Raw genomic sequence first — 15,717 nt, 5'->3', positions numbered from 1 at the left:
TACAAATATGGCTTCATTCTATGCTCAAATAGGTAAATTCCAGTTCCTCTCACTTTCATGCAGTATTTTTGAATCTAGGAACATCATGAAGCTAAAAGGGAGTAAGTTTCCAACCCAAAAGGTAGGGCACCTGCCTAACGGATCTTCAGCTTTCAGGTTTTGCTTTGGCTTTTGCTTCAAGCAAGTCCTTTGAGGAAATGCATAATATATCAAAGCACTCCTGGCCTTTACAGATTTTGTTTCGGTTTCACTGCAGTTTTATCACCTCTTCACTCTTTTGTCCGTTCAGCTTTGTTTCTTAGATAAAGAACTAGACACTGGGACCAAAACAATAAATTGGCAGGGAGGAGTTAGCTGTTACCTGTAAATCACCAGTTCCAACCCACTCTAGGAAACAAGACCATGTATGTCACCTTCAGATATTTTTGTCTACATACACTCTTTATTTTTGCATGCAAATTTTGTACTATGGACAGAAAAAATGGGCAATTCTGTGATTCTGTGCAAGCAGATTCTGTGCTTGATTTGCTGTATTTTTTTTAGTGAAACTATGAGCTTAAATAGAGCCTTTCTATTTAAATCTCAGCGCCCCCTTGGCTGTTAATACATGCTACACAGACTCTTCTTTTCTGCTTTTGATTTTGAGTTCAGAATAAGGGAGTTTCATCTATATGTATTTAAGCCAGAGAGGCCACATAAGAATTTTAATGCCAACTATTTTATTATATTTTTATCCTAATAAATATGTGTATTTATGTAAATTTATATTTGCATAAAATACTGTACACCTGCATTAAGCAGAAGTTCACAGTTGAGAGTGGACATTTGGTATACAACACATGGCAAACTGACAGCAAGACATTGAATGAGGTAGAATAGGGCGAGATATTTACTCTATCTAGAGCTCACAGAAAACCTGTTACAAGCTTAGGAAACCAATAGCACATCACGATTTAGGTCCTATTTTCTAAAACATTTAGGAGCCAAAAAATTGCAGATGAGCCTAAACTAGACCAAGGTAATCACCTCCTGCTTAACCCTACAGAGCATTTTTAAGAAGGCCCAGCAGGTGTCTAGCCACATCATTTGGCCATGTTGTTTTTGGCAAGTTTTATACATAATCACACACACTGAGACTGCATTAAACTGAAGGCTTCAAAACAAGGTTACTGTACATCGGTTTAAAAACTATTTTCTCTTCAGGGTAAACTGACGCTTATTGCAATAGGGTCATGCTCTCAGCAAGTACTCTTTACTTTGTCTACTATAAATACAGGCCATCTTGCCACGTGGCAATCACGCTTTTCTGAAAGATAACCAAGTATTTAATTTAAAAAAAAAAAAGCACATTTAAACCCTAAAACTTTACAAAATCCTCATATGAAAGCGCAAACAAATGACATTGTTAAAGAAGTGACAACTCCAGAGCTTCACATTTCCTATTCAGGATCTGAACCTGTATTTCTTCTTCACGCAGGAATCCCTACTGACTTTTATGGGTAAGAATGTAGTAAAAAGCTGATTCGCCCTTCCCGATGTTTTGGATCAATGTGTGCACCCTTCCAAACAAAGATGACAACATTAGGCACAAGCAGATTTTAGCAGGGAAATTAAGAATAAAACCTCAAATTTAAAGCAATATTAAAATTTCATCATAGGCCCCTTACCTGGTATCTCTCTAATCATAGACATAACTATGCACTCGTACACCAACCCAATTTGAAAGACACTCGCAGATGGCATTCTTATCAGGTTACTTTCAGTACAATAAATACAATTGATTTTTCCACTGTGTTAGCAATTCTTCACATTAAATTATTGAAAGCGACACTCAACAATGCATGCAGAAAGCTATTAAATATGGATTGCTTATAATGCTATAAGATCTTTAGTATCACATGAAATAAACAGTGCAGGGGATTTCAGCCTGTTGAAAGCTTTCAGCATGCTAGAGCTAATAATCAAACCATGCAAAAGCACTTCATCAGTTTTCATAAGATATTATGACAGAAAACACAACTAGACAGGCAGGGTAAAATTGTGCAGGCAAACTCTTGCCCAAACAAAGTGGGAAGCTTGCCTGGACAGTCTGACATCCCTTTGTGGTCTTGTCTATACCATTATTTTTCCAACTGCTAGCTCCTTACCTGACACTCTTCAGTAAAGGTAGCAATAAGAGAAGTTCTAGGCACATTTTGTCCAGTTGTCCACAACATAAGAAACATAATTTTTCTTCTTTCACTGGGACCAAGGTTTCCACCAAGACAGGCTCCTGCATTTGGGACTGTATGTCAGAAGTTCAATTTTCTGGACAAAAATACCCCAAAACCATAAAAAAAAGAGGAAAAAAAAAGAACACTGGCTGCAAAGGTGGCCCAGAAAACTGGCCAAGGAAGCTCCATAAGCTGATGATGCCAACAGCCTAAGCACTGTGGGTTTCCCAGGCTGCACATGGGCAAGGACCCCATCTTGGTAGCTCTGCTGCTTTCACAGAGAAGAAGCAAACCCACCATTTTTGAGAAAAGGATTCCATACACTTGTTCCCAACTCTCCCTAAGAGAACAATGGCTCTGTGCCACCATCCTTCCAAGCCACACAGATGCCTGCAAGCAGGCTCAGAGTTATGGTATACCTAGTACCCGAGACTGCCTTGGTCCAGCCATGGCCTCCACCAGTGCTATGTTGACTACAGGGAGCCACACGATGGGTAACCCCAAGAAATAAAAGCTGTGTAACTAATTCTGCTGCTGGACCACCATCAGAAAAGCACCTTGAAAGCCAGCTGAGCATAACTGCTGACCGGTACTGCGCGATTAACTTTCCCAACAGACAGCATTTCTCCTGTGACCTTCTTGGAAAGCTTACAAACATGAACGGTCCAGCATCCCTCGCACAAGTGTGACAAAATACACTGGAGACACAATGCTACAGACAGCTCTAAATGAAAACTATTTGCACCCACCAAATGAGTTTGGAGAACTTATTTGCACTAATTGACAGAATGCGTGACTCCAGCATTTAAGCCTGGATTCAATTAGAGGGAAAATCCCATAACTAGATTCAGGAACGTGAAAAGTTCCTGAAAACACAGGAAAGAATACTCCAAAAATTGAAAGCTGGGTAGATTCTGAAACCTCATAGGGCCTCTGTGTGTGAAAAATGAAAATATTTCTTCTTAAATAATTCTAGTCCTTGAAAAGTTCTGTTCCATAAATTCTAGCCATGCAAAACTGGATATGGTCTCTGAAAATTAAAACTAACATCATAATAAATATTGCTAAAATATATTATGTTTCTAGGGCACCTTGCAGCTTTTAGCATTCCTGAGAAAACTGTGTCTATTCAAAGGTTGTTACACACAGGCAGTGAAGTCCTAAATTAATGGGGAATTTTTCTTTTATGAAGTTGAAGTGGTCTGGAGTCAAGGGAACACATTCTTTCTCACCTTTTTAAACTTTACAGGTAAACACCAAGTCTAATTCACCTTCCTCATCTCTCTGGAATATTTCATTCCTCCTCATTAGTATTTTAATCACTGCTGGTAAAGGCTACACTCTGTGGAGGGCTTAAGAACACACATGTTACAATATCCATTTAGGTGCTCATTTTTTAAATTAACTTCAGCTTTTTTCATGTGTTGAACTGGCCTTAGTTTCTCTACTTAAAAAATTAAAGATAATGATTCACACTTTGTCTGCGAGTGTACCACGAACCCTAACTAAATACTTTGCTATATAAGTGCAAAGATCACTTGAAGCCATAAAAGAATCCAGACTTCCAGCTCCATATCCCTTCCTCAGCACAATACAGCCCCATAGGAGAACCACCTTCCCACATTTCCTAATCAAAATTTTATGAGAAAAGAGGCCCTCTTGGGTTTCACACTCCTTGTGGGAATACATTCTAGTTTTTCAAAAGTGAAAAATCACCCAAAATGGATCAATGGGAAATGCACTGTTGTCTTCAGGTATGTCTGGAATGCCATGCTTAGCAAACTATTCAGAATTTCTATTCCATTTTCGCATTGACAACATAACATGAGTAAAATTAACTGCAGCAGGTAAAGAAGTAGCTCCTAGAAACAAAGATGCTGTTTTAATACCTGTATCTTCGTAGAAGATGTAGCTCCCTTGCTTGCCAATGCTAAAATTCTTAAGAATTGTATTTAAATAATGGAGTGTGACCTGAATAACTGTGGCATGAGCTGAGCTGCTGTAGACACCACATGGTACACTGTGAAAATGCCAAAGGAGCCTCTGCAGAAATGACAGTGGAAATAATATAACCAAAGTTCATGAGACCTAAACAGCCCTACTTTCTCCTAAGTTTGGAAATACGCTGCATCCTCACCAGACCCCTACGTACAATCCCAAGGTAGGCAGCTCATTCAGAAGGGCATTTATGAAATGTGGATGTAAACTGGAAGCGTTCCTGAAGTTCAAGGAGAGAAAAGCCTCTGCAGTGCCAAGAAGTGGCTTTACAATAATTGACTGGTTCAGAGCAAACCGAGGGAGAGTTATTGCCGTTGACACAGCATTGCTTCTAGTTTGATTTTATTTTCAGAGTCAGTAAACAGGCTGTCACAGACAAACATCTGAAAAGAAAGAGCGATTCTGAAATACTTCAATTTAGGTAAGGTTTTCAGATAATCTAGACTATTGAGTCCAGTAACCGGACAAACAATGCCACTCGCAGGCTAAAATGAATCACTGCACCAGCCACCCTCTGGAGCAAGTTCAGTGAGAACTAATGAAAAGGGCCTTCATCAAGCCCAAACCCACTCCTCCCCCACATGGCCCCAGAACAAGCCTGCGTACCAAAGGCAGCACAGAAAATAGCTGTATCGCTCCGAGTCCGCGATGCAGAGCAAGAGACTGCCAAGCAGGAGGCTTGCAGGATTTTGTTCTCTTTGTGTCAGTTATTTTCGGGTAATACCAAGCTATTGAAAAAGATAAAGGGTATTTAAACATCAAAAGGAAAGCACATTTTGTTGGGAATAAGTGTGAAAATGCGTTTACAAAAGCTTTTCTTTAAAGAGAGTGAGAACTGTTGTACCATCTTCCACGACTCTCATATATACTCCGCTACATATACACTCCACTATATATAAACTCTGCGCTCATTTAGGGGATGCTTTTTCCTTGAGTTTGTCTGTCCCTCCCTCCTCCCCATGTCCCTCAGTTCTGCATTTTAGTGACCATCCCTTCAAGCCAAAGGAGGAAAGTCATCCAAAGCCGCACAGCCTTCATCCAGGAGAGGGTGGGGAGTGATTGAGACGGGTTCAAGGCATTTCCTCATTGTAGGAGGTAAGTCCCCCACAGCAATTCCTGCCAGCCTGAAGAGCAAAAATCGTCTTTATAGCAGCGCGGTGTGCTGCCAGTAAACCTCTGCTCTGGCCCACGGCTCAGCAATATCTCAGCCATGCACTATTTATATTCCCACCCATTATCTGTATTTTTTTCCAGACATGCACATTGTTAAATTCTTTGTTCTTTAAACTGATACCACCTGAATATAATTTTAATGGGTCACCTTACTGCAATTCTTTAGTATAATTCAACACATGAAACTGTTTATTTAACTCTAGAAATCCCTTTGCAAAGTCATTTTTTAGAGATTTTGGCGTGTGACTAGCATGCCAACTTCTCAGCCCAGAGAACGGGAAATTAAGCAGGCCTTGCCTCTACAAATAAAAGGTATGGCACAACTATGGCATCACAGCGAAAATATAGTCTGAAATATCTTTGTGTGCTTGAGAATAGAGTAGATACAGTGAGAAATCCTGCTAATTAGGAGCGATAATTGCTGTACACTCACACCCCTAACACGCATGTTTGGAGAATTACAGAGGAGGAAGGGCAGCGCAATCCACTCTTGGATTAACAATGAATCTACAGAGCTACCAGCCAATAACTTCACAGGATTAACCAAAACATATAGAGGCCATAAGGGAGAATGACCATATTAAAAAAGCAAGGGAAGTGGTAGAGTAAATGGATTCTGAGATAAGCAGCCATGTGGTTCATCTCCTCAGAGGCTGTGGCTCTGTTTCAACCTTGGGAAGCCAGCACTGGTCTCGTGTCCCCCATGTCATCCTACCCTGTACATCACTCAGCACTCACTGTCGGATCCTGAGTTGCAGCAACATAAAGCTACACGTTGAGTCCAAAAATTATTCTTGTCAACCAAACAGCTTTCACAGCTACTACCGCACTTAGGCAGATACCAAAGCTTCAAGCATCATGGAAATATTAACAAAGTATTGACAGTATAAAATAAATATTCAAGCAGCTCAAAACTCTGAGGTTAACTCCCTTGTCATTAGAGGGGCAAAGCAGAGGTCTTCCTTCTGCTATTATTTGCAAGGGGGAGGGGGGTGATCACTGGAAGAGGAATAATCATAGACAAGGTAACAGATAAATTATTAGTATAGACAGAACTACTGAATTCCATTCCAGCACTGGGGCATGTTTCACACAACTATGGAGAGCTATCAGGATATAAAATCAATTCAAAACATAGACTATGCTCCTGCCAGGCTCTTTACTGCAGCAGATGTTTGTCAATAAACAGAAATTTAACTGTGCCTCAATGGCATTTCATTATCTGGAGCTGAAGAATACCACTAAATACTTCACATTTATATAGATTAATCTATTCTCCCTTACTGTCTAATAACCATCACAATCTAATCTATATTGGCAAGACCGCTCCATTTCTTTGATGGGATGGGTGCATACTATTAACATGAACAGGTTTTATCTGTATCACAGCACTGGTGGCTATTCACAAACACACTTTTAGGTTATCAAAATGCAAGATTCTCTTGTTTATTAGGGGAAAAAAGCATTGACCTAGAATTAAACACAACAGCATTGCATTATGGATAAAGGAGGGACGTTCTTTTCTTCCTTCCTATTTGCACGCCACTTTAAAATAACTCAGTCTTCATGCTGACATTGGGGACGCACAGGTTAAAGTGAAGGCCCCCTCCTCCCCCTGCCCCCCCCAAGTGCTTTAGAACAGTAGATACCCATTTCAACATAAATGTGGTACATAAAATTCCGATTGTGCAGAGGCTCAGTATTGCTTTTGTAGCTTTTACTCTTGAAGGAACATTGTGATAATTTAGCCTGATCTCCTTAAATGTCCCCTCAAATTTCAGCCACTGATTACTACATCTATCACAGTCACTTTTAGATAGGCAACAACCCTTGATTTAAAGGCTATAAACAATGGAAAATTTACCACATCCAATGGCTGTCTTTTTAAGTAGTTCTGTTTCCACAATGCCATGAATGACAGCTTATTTTTCATCCAACATGAGGGATATGCAGAAACCACAGGACATGACTGGGTTCCAAATCATGCTGTTTACGAACTATGTGCAAACATACAAACCCTGGTAGCTAAATGTCTATCCAAAGCCCTGTATCAGACCTCCAGAGCCCAAGAATTACACTGTTTATACATGTGCACAAGAATTTCATATCCAATACAGAATATGCTTTCAACGAATTTGTCCATAATGCTCTTTACTCTTCAGGATTATTGACTGCAGATGTGTTTCTGAAAATGTGCTTCACATTAGTTCATTGATCGCAACTTTGTTTTATAATATTCACTAACTCAGGCTAACCCTGGTGCCCTAAGCAGAAGCTAGAACTACTTGGTCTTCCTAGAACCAAAACATTCGATGAGGTTAACTTCACATTTTCACAAGTTAAATTAGAATAAATTAAATAATGCAACTATTAATATTTAATTTAAAACAAAAAGTGTTTGAACCATATTACTGTGTTCATCTTTTCAGGCACCGACACGGATGAGGTCTGGACTTGTCAACCTCCAGTGAGACTCAGAGTCAAGGAAATGATTCCTCATTAAAGCAAGAAATAAAAAGAAGCTCTTGCTTTCATCAACTTGCAGTATTGCATGTGATCGACAGATAGTGGAATAGATAACTTTAAGACAGACGGACTCCATATTAAACCATGTTCATTTCATCAGTTACATCATTTGCCCATGGCAACACCTACTTCTAGCTTTTCCAAGGCTTCTGACGCAAAGCAATACAATGAATGAGAAATAATACAGCTTACATACAAATTGATTTACACTTTGTTTCTTATAATTATTTGGGAACTCAGCAGCATTTTCTTCCCAAAGTCTCTACACCAGATTTACTCTAAAAAACAACAACAATGAAAAGCTCTTTTCATTAAGTGCATTATAGCCAAGCAACAGAGACAGACAAGCAATTTCCTGAAGAACTGAGCACAAATACAAATACAGCCTACTGGCACAGGTTCGTCAGTCTAAATATTTTCAATCAAAGCAGCACTGTATGCAATTAAAAATAAAATCAGAATAAATCTAAATATTTTAACATCAGGCAACCTCCATTCTAAATAAAAAAATAAATAAAATTTAAAAATCACATGTTCCTAAAAGTCAACTGGACGGCAACAGGAAACCACAAAGAAAAACTCACTGGAATTCAGACAATGGGATTGTGTTTCTCAGCATATGTATTTTTAGTAATTAAAACCTATTAGTCTTGCATCTCTATACCAAGGAGTAGTTCAAGAGCTTTAAGTAATAACAACACTTTCTACACCAAGGCACATTATAAACATGAACTAATTAATCCACAGGGCACTTCTGGGAACTGGGGAGTTTGCTGTGGAGTCTGAGCTGCCACAGGCAGAGGCACCAGATCCAGAATGCCACCTTTTCTGAAGAACTGCAGAGCAACCACAGGCATCTGCTCATCCCTCCGCCTTGAAGACTTGTATGGCGAGCAACAGGCAGGGCAGGGTAGAAGAAAACATGACCGTACTCCTCATAATTATGGAGCTTCTTAATTTTGGTGCAATTATGGGCAGCTAGTGGTAGACTACTAGTGCTAGCCCAAAAGCCAGCAGCTTTCCAATCCAGCAGCACTAAAGAATCTAGCTGGTGTCATGACTCTGCCTTTGCAGAATGCGTAGGAACAACAGAATACAGTCTCCCCTTCAGAAAGACAAGGTCAGAGCACTCAGCATTCAGAGTTATTGATAGAAATTGCACAATTATATATTGGACTTCTCTCCAGAAAACATGATAGGAACTTCTGCACCTACGGTAGTATGTCCTAGCTTATTACATAAGACATTCCCAAATGGATAAGGCAATCAACCCAGCATGCAACAGTGCAGCCCAAAATAGCAATTAGCTTTTTCTTTATTTCAATAAGACTTCAACCCATGCTGGACCAAAGATCTGCTAAGTGGCATTTGATTAGTCTACTGTGTCACAGGACATCAGTAATTCTTTACACTGTTTTTTCTCTTTAACGAAGCACAACAAGCTGGAACGCTGTTGCACAACTGTGCATGCTAAAATCCCTGGCCTTTTATCTTGAAGTTCCTTACACATGTTTATTCTCTTCTCAGAAGCATTTAAACTCAACCACAAACTTTGTGCTCAACCATGCTATGACATAGCCTCTTCATTTTAAGCTATCCAAGCATATTCAGAGGTCTTGACATACAATTCAACTTATTCATGCAAAGACAGAATGTTTACTTTGAGATAGAGAACAGGAAGATGAAATCTCAAAAAACCCCAAAGAATTCTCCAATGTTTCCATTCTTCCTTCATTAAACTACTTTATTCTATGACATTATCTCCAAGGGAGATGTGCCTTAGTTCTGTGCAAAAGTAAGCAACTTTGCTTTCATGGATAAGCATTGTGATTGCTAGTTTTAGCCACAGTGGAACAGATCTCTCCTAAACCAGCTTGAGAACTGATCCAACTGCACCGAATAAATCACCAGCCGACTTAAGAACACTGCAACTCTCTAGCCCGTGCAAAACTAAGCAATCGCCACAGCACTCAATGTGATACATGTAGCAATATTATTATTATACTACTCCCTTATAATGATCCTCTTTGGAAAGGAGGAGAAAAAGAGAAAGCTCTGCATGACAGATAACAGTTATCTCACCTGAAGAACTACACAAAAGCTCTCAGATGTTCTGCAGAAGAGCAGTACAAAAGCATAAGCAGAATATAAAAGTGAAGTGGAGGCTCTGCCTGTCATTCTGAAAATACTATTCAAGTGACATTTCTGCAAAGGACAGAGTCACAAACTGGGCCTGTTACGCTCAACCCTTTTTACTTGTCTTTCTGCTTGGCTCCTAAATTGGCACTCAAGAGATGGAAATGAAACATACTGAAATGACCACCAAGGAAAACCAGTTATATTTGCAAACATTTGTAAAAACAATTACAGATACATTTTCAGACTTTCAAGGCTCTAAGCCTGATTCCTTGGGAAAGAAAAAAGTGGTGACTGGGAGAGTTAGTAGAGTTACTGAGGAAGACTTCGGACAAGGACGACACTGGCCTTGCATTTAGGAAAGGAAGTCCTTTGACACCAGAGACAGCTAGCACTGAAACACAACCGGCAGCAAAGAATTAACACCTCCAGCATCCAACTTTAATGCATTAATGGTTACACTAACCCTTGCCAACCTCTGAGCAGTGTTCTAAGTGCTACTTCAGGGTAAAGTAAGTGGATAAAAATGCTATCAAGGAAGAGGTGAATAGAAAGCATTCTTATGGAAAAACTTAAACGCTTTCTACTAAGGAGTGATAAGCGCTCAGAAATAAATCTTGTGCCATACCATATCTGCTAAGAGTGAAGCTATAAAATCTGGAGCAAGACATAAAACAAGGAAGAGGCAAAATGAGCTTATTAGTGCCCTTTTGAAGGTTTTGGCTTCCTCCCTTCTCTCTTATTTTCGAAACTTGAACGTATGTAAAAACATACTGAAAATCAGTTTTCTAAGGCATTCTTGCTCTATGGCCACAAATGGCAATCCAACAAGCACAGAGAGAGGTTTCAGAGACTTTATTCCATATCTCACAGCCTAAACTGTGTTTTAGCTTGCTTGTAGGACTTACCACTGTGGTGAGAATACATTTTTTAAAGAAAAGGCAAACACTGCTATTTACATAGAAAACACATTTCCCTGCCTACTGAAACACAAGCTCTTAAGAAAAGTGTTTATTGAAATTTAAGTATAATAAAGCAGTGGGTCAGTAGTTTTCAGATATTCATGGAAGCACATTTTCCTTCAGAGGCTCTTTGTTTTGCTTTATCATTCTTGACATTTCATATAGCATGTTATGAGCTTTTGCAGTGGAACAGCACTCTTACCAGAGCAGCAAATTGCAGGGGTGGGCGAGGTTGATGCTAAACATTATTAAATGATCTTCCTTTCCAAAATAAGAAATGAATGCAAAGGCCTAAAATCATCTGGAAACACAAATCCTTTAGAAAAACGTCAGACATAAGTGAGGGATATTCTGATTTTTAATAAGAAAGTCACCTGTGCACCTGTCTGTTAACTCTACTTACTACATGGGTCTTCAACGTAGATGAAACACTGCACTGTGATTTAACAAGACAGTACATATAGTTTAGAAAACTTTCCAGACTTCTGTCATTTATATGTTGAAAGACTCCAGATGACATGGCTACAGCACAGTTTTCCAAGACCAATTCCAAGGAGTTCTAAGCCCCGATACCAAAATCAAAATCAGATTTTATTTAAAATACAGACATTAATATTCACTTTTGTAGCAACACTGAGATTAACATTACTTTTAAATCCTGATAATAGCAGCCTCTGGAAATAATTTGTTGCTCTGCCTCTCCAGTCCATTTGGTGACTGCTTTGATATATAAATTATTAGCAGATCTATACACTCTGAAATTCTTCAGAGCAAAAGCCATGCTTCTTGTTTGACTTCATAACTGTCAGAGGCATCTCCCAAATATCAATACATTTTAAACTAGATTTATGTTGGGGTAAACCTTCATAAATCTCCACAAGGTCTTTTTTGGTTTGTTTTTGTGGAGTTTTTTCTATCTTTCTTTCTTTCTATTGGTTTCTTCCCATCTACTGTCACTTTGAGATTTCCACAACAGTGGTGCGCTGTATTTATTTGTAAACTCTTTCATGGATCATATGATCCATTTTAATGGCACACATCCTTTCAAATTACCTTCCTTTGTTCAATTAACACACTTTATCTTATGTTCACTTTCTGCCAAAATCCCTAGGCTATTCAAACATTCTTCACTCTGCATGTTTTGTTTGTAGACAGAAATGAAGCTAGCAGTTTCCTTAAAATTTCAAGTTAATAAATCCCTGAGTAATTAGTTGACATGAAGTCTCTATAGTGAACCATCGGACTACCGGGGTGAGGGCTGGCACTGCATAATTTAGCCTTCCAAAAAGCCCAGTTCCTTAGTTTTGGCAACTCTTGTATTTACCTAATGCTTCCTGATAAAGCGGCCTGATCCTTTTCCGGCTGAAATCAGTGACGGAATTGCCACTGACCTCAATAAGAACAAGGTTCCAACACCACTAACCCAAGGCTTTATTCTTTCCAGTTGTTTCGGTACAAATCACAGGCATTAAGAAATGTGTCTCCACCTCAAAATTAAATCCTTTGGGTGTGCAGCAGTAGATAAAACCACTTTGCACCGAGATAACGCTTTCTGTTTCAATGCATTTTACAATTGATTATGCCTTTCAATCCCTTCAGTAAGATAACCGCATCGTACTACAGACTGGAAAGCCAGCACAGAGTTGCTTTCATTTGCCCAGTGAAGCATGGGTGAAATTCCAACACCCGGCCCCTGCGGGTCCATGCCCCTCTGCTGCTGGGAAGAAGTAAGCTCACAAGTCTCTGTAACTAATCACCATTTCTCTTTATGAGAACTGAGCTACAGCTCCATAATCCTTTGTTAACATCCGCATCTGTGATCTGGTTCCACAGAAGAAAAAGAGGTTATTGTTTTACTGTTCAAGGCCCAATCCCAGTCTGTTGAACCTGCCTCGCATACCAGTATCCAAAAGCTTCTCCAAGCCAGCTGGGTAGAACTTAGGCAGTGTTTCTAATCCTAAAGCACATTTCCAGACTCAAAACTTCTTTGAAATAAGGAGTTTACTTGGGCAAAGCACCTGTAATCAGCATCTGGAGTTTCCCTGTTAGATGCATGCTCTTCCTCAGAGCTTCACCTGCCTTTTGGCTTGTCACCAACTTAGGCTAAGGTCAGCAGAAAAAGCAGAATGTTTATTCTTAATGCAGAACTAGCAGCAGGTCTCTGAAAGCCACCAAGTTATATCAAGTCTTTTCCCTAGCATTCACTCCTTTTTTGCAAGACTGTCATCACTTCCCCTCTTCCTGCTCTTTTCCTCTAAAAAAATATTTCTTTTAACCTGTACTCCAATGCTCACAATACATCTCTGCTATGTGCTTCATAGCAAAATTCTAGGCTGGTCCCTATGTCATATCAACATTATCTGCAAGTACCTGTGTAGAAGAGACACTGCTGTGGTCTTCATCGGTCCTGACTCCCAAACAGTATTGGTACTTGGTATTGCTTTAAATTACCTGGCTTTCTCACCATCAGCAACAAATCTGCAACATTTGAAAAGACAGTGTACTTCTGGGTAGATTGCATTGGTGTTAATTGAGCTCACACACCTGAATTTTGCTGCTGTCCTTACAATCTTGCAGCCACACCTGTCTTATTAATGGCATTAGGATGGCTTCAGGGTTAGCACTTAAAAAGGCATTGAGAAACTTGTTTGAGCAAAGCAGCTATCTGTTAACACTACAGAATGGACAACCTTTGGTCATGCCCAGACTTACATCAACACACAGGGTAAAATGGACTTCATGGTTTGACACAACCCATGCTGTGTGCTGGGCTTCCCACTGTTTTTGTTCAGTCAGTGATACCACTGACTCTTCAGCTTCCTACTGCTAAAGCAAGTTCTTGATGATTTTCTCATTCTACCCACTGTAAAAAGCCCACTGTCTTCAACAAAAATATCTAAAGTTGGAGGACATCTTCCTACAGTTGCTAGATAAAAAAGGTTTATTCCATGCCTTCCTTTCCCCCCTTAATTATAGTTCCAATGTCTTACTTTCCTCAGACACTTAAGCTGAGTCACAGTTAGTGAGTTGGCTGGAAATGCCTCACTTGCTCTTGCTTCTTCGCTCTCAACTCCTCTTTATTTCTTGCAAATATATAAAAAGAATTGGCCTGTCTGCATACTTGCTCTCCTACTACTGTGGTCTACTTAAAACTTTAAATAATATGACAAAAATATGACTCGAGTATCTTTCTGACATATGGATGAAGTTCTGGAGGGCGCATAGTTGTGGTAAGAAGGGTTTGTTTTCCTTAGCTGGAAACACATGAGTTATACATTACTGTGAGGCATATCATATTTACAATTTAATTTGCCCTATTAAGACTTTCATACCCTCAGATGCATAGCAGAACTGGGGCTGCATCTGCCAAATAAGTTAGAAGACGTTAATGAAGCACACAGAACTCTGCTGCTGTCCAGAGGAAAGCTGATGGTAAACCAACAGACACAGTCACATGGTTTTGTTATATAATTTTGGTCTTAACTAAAATAGCCAAAATGCCTGACTGTACTGAGAGAATCTCTGTGAAGGAGCTTGTGTTTAAAGTGGAGCTCCCAACCTAGGAACTACCGACTGTGGCAAGACACCCATTAAAAGCCTTTGGCTTTGCAGTTGAGAAAACACAGTGAAGACGCCATAGACCTTGTCTGGTGATTAGGAAAGGAACAGGGCAGACTCTAATTTCACTTCAACAGAATAAGAAAGATAAAGCTTTTCTCCCCAAAACTCCAACATGCATCTCTTCCAAGCTCCGCTTGTTGCACAGTCACACTCCCCTTTGCATTACAGTTACCAGTAGCGCAGAACTGCTGCTACGCTCAAAGATAGCTCTGCCCTTGCGCTGGTGCAGCCCCTGCAGACACCAGTGGTGAGGAGGGGATGGAGATGAATTGTGAAGGTTGTTACAGGCAAGAAAATATCAAAATAAATAAGGTAAGGGTAGCCCTGCTTTCTAACAGCTCCCTCCTACCAGAGGCTTGAGGTAATCAGAGACTGGGCAAGGGGCCAGGCAAGACTGAATCTCTGCAACCAAAGACTGCTGAAGTTGTTGAAAGACAATATAAAGGTGGTTTTGTCTCAGCTATCTGAGACAGCCCCAGAACTCATTTCAGACTGCAAAAAGAGCCTCAGGAGTCAGGGACTTGTCTTATTATTTAAGGGATATGTTGGAAGTCACAACATTTGAGGCTCTTAAACCCAGTTGGACACTGTACTAACTCCTTGAGCAAATGCCTCAGTGTGTTGCTAGAGACTTGGGGCATTTATTTATTTTTCATATTAAGACACCGAGTGAAAACATTCTTCAGAGGCCATACTATGCCGTAAATTATTAAAAATTTGTTCTGATACTGACAGCTTAAAAATTGCATAGGCTGGGTCATGGAACTTTAGAGCTAGAAGGAATCCAGCTCCTTCAAACACAGGAGGTGGAATGAACTCAGGCAACATCAACAGAGACATAAAATAATTTACTATACTGAACCAGTTGTTCTTTTTTCTTTCCCTTACTCCTTGTTCCATGAAAAACTCCTGAAATTATTCTTACTATACAATGTAAAAGAGAAACTATTTGAGAGACAATGAATGTGAAAGCAAATAAATCTAAGTATTTAAAAATATAATAGTGTACTATTAAATTGTAAAATTATCTACACAAATAGAGACATCAAAGTGCTAACAGCAGATTCCCATACTGATATTATCACCAC

The sequence above is a fragment of the Gavia stellata genome, chromosome 15 (genome assembly GCF_030936135.1).
Source record: "Gavia stellata isolate bGavSte3 chromosome 15, bGavSte3.hap2, whole genome shotgun sequence".
In the NCBI taxonomy this organism is placed as follows: domain Eukaryota; kingdom Metazoa; phylum Chordata; class Aves; order Gaviiformes; family Gaviidae; genus Gavia; species Gavia stellata.
This window is presented reverse-complemented; position numbering follows the sequence as displayed.